Source organism: Frankliniella occidentalis, unplaced genomic scaffold (genome assembly GCF_000697945.3).
Source record: "Frankliniella occidentalis isolate FOCC.00 unplaced genomic scaffold, Focc_3.1 Scaffold175, whole genome shotgun sequence".
Lineage (NCBI taxonomy): Eukaryota > Metazoa > Arthropoda > Insecta > Thysanoptera > Thripidae > Frankliniella > Frankliniella occidentalis.
This window is the reverse complement of record NW_026267301.1, coordinates 425,223-435,321: the sequence shown is the minus strand read 5'-3', so window position 1 is coordinate 435,321 and position 10,099 is coordinate 425,223.

The following is a 10,099-nucleotide window of genomic DNA, read 5'->3' as shown; positions in this document are numbered from 1 at the left end:
ACCACCACCACATCACAGACCTGGCAAGCCTGACATCACCACCTGATCGACAGTCGAAGGGTACTCGTCGATGAGAAAGGTTGTCGCAGCCGGCCAGTGCAAGCGAGCGTGCCGGTGACCTCCCGCCAGTCGCGACCGCGACCCATCCCCAGGTCGGCCCTCGGCGCCGTGCACATCAAGGTCACCGACTCAACGGCCGTGCTCAACTCCACGTCAGAGGTAGGTCAGCCCGTAGCTCGTTATGTTCAGCTAGGCGGGCGCCCCGCCGGACTGTCCTCTCCTGTCAACGTGCCGACTTTTTCTGACGCCGATCGCTTCCCCGCAGGCCATGGAGCAGCTGCCGGACGACGTGCTGGTGATGGCGATGCAGTTACTGGACGTGCCGGACCTCCTGGCCTGCCGCCTCGTGTCAAAGAGGCTCGGCGGCCTGGCCCTGGCTCGGGGACGCGCGCCGCGAGTGCGTGTGCCCGGTGTGCTGCGCCTGGCGCCGTGCCTCGCCGTGCTGCGCGCCTCCCTGCCGCCCACCAGCTGCCCCGCGGAGGCCTTCCCGGCCTCCAAGTGCGCCGTGACCACGGTGACCGAGCTCAAGATATATGCCCAGTGTACGACAGCGGCGTCTACCAGGCCGAGGCGCTGATCCGCCGTCAGGAGGAGCTCGGCCGGTGATTGTCCTGTTGGTCGCAGACCGTACTCGTAGGAGTTCGTGAGCTGCTCCTTGCTATCTCGTTGGCTCAAGCGACAGCAGGGTGGGGCGGGCGGCAGTGGCACTAGGCGGGCGAGTAGCGAGGAGCGGGGTCTGCTTGGTCCCGTCGCCGGTCGCCCACCGCGCGCCCGCGAAATGTTGCATATATAGGCAAACCCACAGCACACACGAACTGCACGGGCGCCTGTCAGGCCTGGCATAGGCAGCCCCGCAACACACACAAGTGGTACAGGCTTGCCTACCCATGAGGCGCCTCTCTGTCATTGTGATATACAGGGTGGTCCACAGGCCCCTTCCTTTATTTTGCTTATACTGTACCGCATGCGGGCGTGCGGGCGGGCTTGCCTACCGTTTCTCACCAAGGTGCCTTACGGCCCCGTGTGAGTATGCAACCCGCCCGCACGCCTTCAAGCGGTACAGTGTAAGCAAAATAAAGGAAGGGGTCTGTGGACCACCTGTATCATGAGACTCGCCGGGTTCGCCCGTGGTGCTTGCTTACGCGGTCTTAACGCACTCTGCGAGTCCCCCGCACCCGCTGCGCTATCTGGAGTAGTCTCGGGGTGCGGCCGGCGCTTTTGGCTTCCTCACCTCGGCTTTATTGTTACCAAGGAGATGGCACTCGTCGCGGAGCACGCTGCGCTGCCCGTGAGGATGGACAGGCCTCTCACTTCGGAGCGCTTCTGCATGGATTATCTGGACGTTAGTTTGAAGTGTTCAGCGCCCCGCAGTTGTAGTTTACTGGATCCGAACGAGTTTGATCTATACAGGGTGGTCCACAGACCCCTTCCTTTATTTTGCTTATACTGTAACGGATTCAGGCGTGCGGCCGGGTTGCATACTCGCACGGGGCCATAAGGCGCAACGGCGAGCTAGGGTAGGCAAGCCCGCCCGCACGCCTGCATGCGGTACAGTATAAGCAAAATAAAGGAAGGGGTCTGTGGACCACCCTGTATAATGCGGGCGTGCTGGCGGCTTGCCTACCTGCTCCATGGTATGCAGGCCGTGGCGAGGCAGAGGTGCGTGACGCACAGGGACTCGAGCATCGGTCATCTACTCACCTGGGCTGCTAGTTCTTAACTTCAATAGAGTATTCTTTACAACCCTTTACATTGTAATTACATTACGAAGCTGCAACAGCGACTCCAATACAGATCCGTTTAAGCTCACGCTCGTTCTTATCGCAAGTGTACATGTATACGCATGTATACATCTGCCGTGACGTTTAAAAGAAAACGCCAGACTGATCCCCCCCCCTCCCCCACCCCGATTAACGTAGACTTTACCGCCGCGTACTGGATGTTTCGAAGCACGCGCCCGTGCGAGCGGGCTTGCCTTCTCGCAGGGGCCATGGCGCCTTACGGGCAGAGGGAGTAGGCAAACCCGCCCGCACCGGCGCGCACACCGAAACACCCAATACATGATTGTGGACGGGCTGCATTAGTTTCTCAGCCAGCCCTTCATCTCCAGTGGCGTATCACTGTGAAAAATAGTAGGTAGGTTTACAGGAAAATTTTCCTTGACGCTAGTTGTAAAATTACAATTTGGAAAAAAAATCCATGCAGTACGTATCGACTTCAAATCAATGGGCGAGTAAAAAATGTGCTCTCGTAAATTTACAACTTAAATTATAATTCAAGTTTACAAAAATGTTGTAAATTTCCGACGATATTTTTTACAGTTATTGGGACTGCGGTGTACTGCATTCATTTCGGCGATGCTTAACACGACCTTCGATCGCAAAGTAGTTAGCCGCTGATCTTGACAGGCGCGTTGCCTACCTGAGAGAAGTGCACTTGTTGGTCAGTTCGCCGAGGACGCTGCGCCTGCCCCTGCCCACCGATGAGTCACTCACCAACTAATCACAAATGGGACCTGTGGTTGCACGAGCTGGGGTAGTGGAAAAAATATGACAAAGTACTTCGTGCAAGAGATTCAAAGCAAGCCTTTATTTAATTTAATAAAAAAAGGGGAAAATTCTTCAAGAAAGGTAAGATTACTCCAGACTGCGACCAGATGAAGCAGCAGGCAGGAAAGCGAAGACAGCGTCATTCAGTGCAAGCAAGGTTTACAGCGTGCACACTCTTCTCGAAGCAATATCACGATCTTACAGCACTCACAGTCACATGCAAACAAACAGAAAAAAAACAGTGTCTGAATTTGTACACACACACTAAATTCTTATGAACTTTTTTTTATAATAATGGCCTACATGTAGTAGAACTTTCTATAGATGAAAAAACACCTCTACCCTATGTAGAAGAAAATTTCACACTTTCGTAAAACACCTATAATTCCAATTAGAACAAAATTATGTAGGTGTACCGGGCCGCAGCCCTCAACCCCCACTTCTTCGTAGAGGAATCGAGTTCTGCTTCGCGTCCCGGAGGAGCTGCGCGCGCGGTTGGCCTGCCCGGCGGCGCGTCCGACTCGACCAACTCCTCGGCGACGTGCAGGCATGCCGCGGTGGCCGCGGCGGCCGCGCAGCTCGTCGAGCAGAGCTCCCATGACCGCTTTTCTCCTCATCCAAGAAGAAAGGGCCCTTCTCGGAGGAGAAGCCGAAGCCAGAGGTCGGCGTCGCGGCGGTGAGGGACGGCCCTCAGGTCCACCTTGACGCCAGCCCGCGCGCACACTCGAAGCGTTTGGGCGTGAGAGGGTTGACTTTGGCCCTACCCCCCCTCCGGATCGAGTTCAGCTTCGCGTCCTGGAGGAGCTGCGAGCGGGCCGACCGGCTCGGCTGGTGGCAACGCGCGTGAGGGAGGCGGGGGAACCGTGGGTTGTCCAAGATCAAGCACGTCTCCGAGGAGGTGCGTATCGTAGGCGGTCTCGGTGACTCGGGCAGCACCTGGCCGATGTCAGTTTAAGCCGTGGAGGTCATGGCGACCACAGGGCCCGCCGGGCAGCGCTCAAAGGCCGACTAATCACGAATTCGTAGTTCATGAAGCCCTCGTTTGAAGAGAAGGCGATGCCGGCTTTTGGCGGCGCGGTGCTCGGGTTGGCCTCGACGCTAGGGGAAGCGCGGCGCGCGCATTCGGAGCGTTGGGACGCAGGAGGGCATCAACGACACCCAGGTGGGAGGATATTGACGTCTGCTTGGCGTTCGGGCTGAGCGGCGCGCGTGCCGACGCACCCGGGCTACACCTGAGTGCCGGCCGACTTGGCAGCGACGGGAAGAATGGGTGCGGGACGCTCGGCGTCGCTGGGGGTTGGTGATTGGGAGGGGGGACCGTGTGTCGTTCTAGATGCTGCACTTCTTTGGGGTGGTGCGGAGGCGCCGCGGCGGTGCGGCCAGCCCGGCCAGCACCTGGCCGACGTGCGTCGTCGTGGTGGAGGCACAGGTGGCCGCGGGGCCCGCCGGGCAGCGCTCGGAGGCTTGAGTTTTACCCTGCACTAAGTGCCAAACGCCCTCGTTGGAGGAGAAGGTGATGTCGGCGCTCTGCGCCTCCCCGTCGGCCGGTGGCCCCAAGGCTGTCGGTGACGTCAGCCAAGGCATGGCTCACTCACCCGTCCCCCGCGGTCGTGGCCCCATCCCCCCCATTCGTTTTAAAGAGATCGGGGGGTGCTTCGTGTCCGAGAGGAGCGAGGCGCGCACCGACTCAGTCTCACCGCGGTCCCGCCTTCGCTGTCGGCGGACGAGCCAGTGCCCCGAAGGACGGGCGCCGGCGACGCGTGCTGGCGCTGCAGACGCTGCTGCATCCACCCACCCGGTCTCAACCGCCGCGGGCTTGCAAAGCACCCAGGAACTCCGAGCAGTCCGGGCCAACTTCAGAGGCAGCCATCGCCGCCATGGAAATGGATCACCACGAGCAGGTAGGACCTGCACCCAGAAAATCGTTTCCTTGAAACAAGGCGAAATTGCCTTAAGTTAAAGAAGTTAGCGTCGAATGAGGTATTTTATTGGTATAAAGAAGACCAGGAAGAACAAGCCAGAACATAACAAGCCTTCAATTGTTTTTCGGAAATCGTCTGCTAAAACAATTGCAAAGCAGTCTATTTCCGAAAAACAGTTGAAGGCTTGTTATGTTCTGGCTTGTTCTTCCTGATCTTCTTTATACCAATAAAATACCTCATTAAGGAAATTTTCCTTAAATAAATATAACGAAATGTTTTCTTTGGCTTTAGGAAAAAATTGCCTAAATTCAAGGAAAATTCTTTATTTTAAGGGCAATTTTACTTTGAAACAATGGAATTTCTTTGATTCAAGGAAAAAAAATCCTTATGTTTTTTCAAAGAAACACTTTTCTGGGTGTAGCAGCCGAGTGCAGCATCGACGCGCACCTCAATGTGAACTCCCCGCGGTCAAGGAGAATCGCCCGAAGCACTCCTGACTTTCCGTCGCCGTTTTGATCTTTGGTTCTCGCAGTGTCTCCCTGAGATGTTGTTCTGTCCCTTTTCTTGTTCTAAGCCGCCGTGGCCGGCTGAGCGAGTCCCCACTGATCATACGGGAACTTGACGCAACTTTAAGCCCAAATTATGACTATCCCGTGACTAATTTTGTCATTAAGGACGTCTAGACAAGAAGTTCTCGTGACTGGGGTATATTTGTCCTCACCGCTACCGCCCCCGTCCTGCCCGCAGGCGCTGCTGCTGACGGACCTGCCCGACCTGCCCCTGCTGCGGGTGCTTTCCTATCTGCCCGACGAGGCCCTGTTCGCGGTGGGCCGCACCTGCCTGCGCCTGGCCGCACTCACCAGGACTCAGCCGTGGCGGGACCGGAAACAGCTCACGCTCAACACCGAGGAAATGTGGGACCTGCTGAGGGTGGCCCCTCCTCCAGAGGTTGTGTGGATTGACGAGGATAAGACCGCGAAGACAACACAGTTTCTCTTTGGGGATGCCGGCGGCGCCATCGTTGGCTGTCTCGGCAGGGCATCCACACCAGTTGCCCACCTCGACTGCTGGTCATGGAATTGATTAGCGTTACCACCGAAGATGCCTTAATCCGGGAGGTAGTCAAGACGACGAAAAGTGTTGATTTCATTATTAGAGGTCTGGACGTTATTTTCCGTTCATTGGAAGATGCGAGCTGGGGCCAGCTGGAGCATCTTACCTTGAGTGGGGTAACCCTGCACGAACAGCTGACTCTGCTGTGGCCGCAGGTGAGAACGCTCGCTTCCATGCCGGTTTTGTCGGAAAAGGCACCGTACCTTCACCGTCACGTCCATTTCCGCAGGACTTGGTGCTGCCGAGGCTGCGCACCCTGACTCTACAACCAGACGACGGCCCAGACCCAGACTTGCCCTATTCTGAGGGATGCCTTGAAAGCCTCCGCTCCCTACTGCGAGCACACAGGTATCACCTTTAAAATCAGCGCTGCCCACCACCCGGTGAGAAATGACGTTGGAAACGACGTCGAAACGATAGCGAAACGACCCAGCGATACCGTTTCGATGTAGTTTTGAAATGACATTTCTCGCTGGGCTACCGCCTCCATTATCCATCCGGTGTTTTTTTTTGAGTCCCTGACTCCTTTGCAGTGAACAGCTGGAGTGTGTGAGGATAAAGTCGTATGTAGAGCTTCTCGTACATCTGGCGGACGCATTGCCCAGCGAGCTGCAGACGCTGCAGCGGTGCGGCAGTCGGCAGAGTGGGGGAAATGACTCGTCCTAGATAACGCACTCTATGGGCTTGGTGCCGGGCGCGCCAACGACTGTGTCAGCGCCGCCAGGAAAGGCCTCGTGGTTCTCTCTGCTGTGGACGACGCGCTGTGCCGGTCGCTGCAACGCCAACGGCTAGCCGCTTTACCGGGTTTTTTTTCGCAAGCCAAGTGTAACTCGGCTTTCTTGGTGGAGAAGCCGGCACCGGTGCGCACCCGTGCGGGGTCCTCGGACACGCCGACACGTCGTTGAGACCCTGCCACCCACCCGCCGAGAGGCGGGCTCGGATAGGATGCGGCTGCTGGGCGGGGAACTTTTGTCCAACCTGACGGCCTCCTTCACGGCGGCGACGGGCGCGCGTGCGCGTGCATGCGCGTGCCGGCACGAACGTGACCTTCGGTGTCCTCGCACTGGGACACTGGGACCACGACGGCAAGTTGTTCTCATCGCCGGATATTCAAAATTCGCGGTGCGTCTGGCCGCGGCCGACTGGTGGCGCGGTGACAGACAGCGGTACTGCGTCGGGACCAGGTCGGGACGGGCTGCGGACGGTGGTCACTATGATGGGTTTACGATAGCTGACGACGGCAAACAATAGCCATGTCGCTGCAGCCGATGCCGAGGCCGCGGGGGTCGCCCTGGCTCTTCGGGGACGTGCTGGCCGGGGGCCAGGGCTCCCGATGGCCACCCGTCCGGACGGTGTTGCCGTTGAGCTCGCCGGGGGAGGGCGACGAGTGAGAGCCGTTCGCGTTGGTCCCGCGCGGGGCAGTGGCGCGAATGACTCCTTCGGCGGGGCGTTGTCGCACACCTCGGCTGACCTGAGACTGTCCACGCCCGGTGAGGTCCTCGCCACCGTCCTCCCCACGCGGGCGATGGTCCCGGTGGCCAGGACGCCCCGCCTGGGCGGTGCGCCCGGCTGGCGGAGGTCGCCGCGCCGCACCGTGGACTGGTCGCCGTCGTCCTGGAGGCGCCCGAGGTCCAGCGTGTTGGACTTCTTGAGTCTACTTGGCCCCGGGAGGTTGCCGTTGCGTCGCGGGGCCTCGGTGCCGGGGCTGGTCGGCGAGGACGGCGACAGTGGCGTGGGCGGCGAAGAGCCGCTGCTACACGAGGTGCCCATGCTGGAGGTGCTGGCGCGGCTGTCGCGGTCGCCGACGGACGGCTGGCGCTTCCGGATCGTCCCGGCCTGGCTGGACGGCGAGTCCCAGTCGACGAGCTGCGCGTTGGACTTGCGGTTGGCGGCCAGCACGGCGATCCTGGAGCCGCCGATCTTGCGCGGCCGCCGGTGCACGACGGCGCCGAGGTTAACGAGGTCCCTGTCGGCGCTCGGTGGGGCGGGGCCCCGCCCTGGGGCCGTCACCGCGGCCAGCATGGCCTCGGCGAGGCGCTCATGAGGGTCGCGGCCGAGGCCGGACGTCCCCGTCATCCATCACGCCCGGGACGCCTCCCCGTCCACGCGCCCCCGCGCGCGCTGATGGCATTCTGCTGGGTCATTGGCTGAGCGATAGCGAAGCCTATTACTCCACTGATGATCAAAAAGTTTCGAGTCTGTCTGTTTGTTTGTTTGTCTGTCTGTTCGTACCTTAATGGGGCAATAATCTTGGCAAACTCAGGCACATAAATAGAGAAGTAGGTGGCTAAACCACAAAAACTAAGCACCTCTGACTTACTGGTGGGCTGCCTGAAATTCTTCACCACACTAACACTGTCTTCCAATGGCTGATATCCATTCTGGGAAATCTTGCATCCCTCGAAGTCTACACTGCTTGCTCCGTGTCATCCCCTCGTTCTGTATTGTTTTAATCACAGCATGTAACAGCCTATTATGCGCCCAGGCAGTGGGGGCATGAACAAGCCAATCATCAATGAAAATAATTATGCAGTCTTCCATACACATATTTTTTTCCTCCAATACATTCTTCAGTTCTTCTTTCACTTCTGCTGGGATGTTTCTCAATGCTTCTTTCTACAGATCTTCCATTGGTCGCTGGCACACCTCAGCAGCAATACTTAACCCAAAAGCCATCCTTCTAAATCTAAACATGCCAAAATGTGTGACAAATGTAGTCAAATTTCGGACATCCTCTTTCAATTCAAACTGTAGATAACGCCATTCGAAATCTAATGATGAAAACCACTTGCTCCCTGATATCTTGCAGATTTCTTCTCTAGTAGGAATTGGGTATCCCTCCCTCAGTAATGCTGCATTAACAGCTCTCATGTCCACCACCATTCTCCAACCAGATTTCTTTTTGGGCACAAGGTGAGGCCTACTAACCCAATTAGTAGGGCCTGTCGCAACTTCCACGCCATCCTTTTGCATTTCCTCAACACAAGCTTCTAATGCCTTACGCCTGCTTAGTGGTAATCTTGGTTCCCTACACACAGCAGGTTTAATAGTGTCATCTGCATGTATTGATACTTGGTATTTATTGAATTTTCCCAATATGTTTGTAAACACTCCTGGGAAACCTAACCTAATTTTCTCTTTGGTGACCACTTGTTCTAATGCTGATTTCTTTTCAGTCTTCTGAGTCTTTGGATCTTCAGTCTTCTTTGGATCTTGAGTCTTCTTTGTATCGCCATTCAGATCTTCTTTCTTCACCTCTTCAATTTGGCATAACTTTCCTTCAGGATCTATTTTTAAGAACCCTAATTTTGTAGCTACTATCTTCGACATTATTGGCACTGTATGTTGCTTCACGTCCATTACTTTGAATAAGACATTGTCTAGCACTTTACCAGCTTTTGTTTGAATAGACGCCACAAAATGTCCCTTTACTTTAAGAGGGTCTTCACCTCCATTGTAAAATACTGAACGGTCTTCTTTCTTCTGGCTTGTTCAAACAATACCTTTTCTCTTCAAATCTTCCCAAGTTTTGACCGGAATGCAATTTGTTTTCTTGCTCCCGGATCTACCAACATGTCTAAGTCAACACCTCCTACTTTCACTGTCACTAGCTCGTCTTCCTCTTCCATGCTGGCCACCAAAAAAGGTAGTTATACTCGCCCCCTTTCCTCCTCATCATCAGTGTCTTCCGAGCTGGAGCCTTCAGAATCCTCTTGCAAGTGTTGCACTCTTTCCTTCTTTTCCCCTTTCTTCTTCTTCTTTTTCTCCTTCTCATCTTTATTAGCATTTCTACAGACTGTAGCCATATGATTCCGTACCCCACAGGATTCGCAAGTTTTGCCCCAAGCTGGACAAGATCTATCTTTGGCATAGTGCTCTTTTTCTCCACAACAGTAGCATGAATTACCTTTATTGTTTGGTTGCTTCTTCTAAGATGACACTTAAAGTCTATTAACTGCCTCTGTAGCACTTGCCAAAGCAGCCTGTTCTTGCTGCACCTTCTGGTGCAGTCGCACTTCCTGCTGTATATCGACTAGAGTCAATTGGCGTTGCAGCGCCAATTTATAACAGCCTTTTCTAACTTCCGCCCATGGCACAGCTTTCAACAGTTGATCTCTAATTTCACGGTCAACATTGTTGAAGTTACACCTTGCAGCCTGCTGTCGAAGTCTTAATACAAAGGCATCTACAGGCTCGTTGGGTATCACTGTCTTTTCCCGAAACACATCTGTTTCATATGGCTCATTTGATCTTGGCAGAAAAACCGTTAACACTGCGTGTTAACAAATAGACGATCCGAATAAAACAAAATCTAATACAAAATTATTTTTACTAATTAAATACGTTATTGCTTTCTAGAACAAAAGTAGTTACGACTCTTTGTTCTGAGATTCACGGCCCTGTGCGTTGTTGTCGTCCGTCTTTGCTGACACTGACCCTTACAAAACCCCCCCC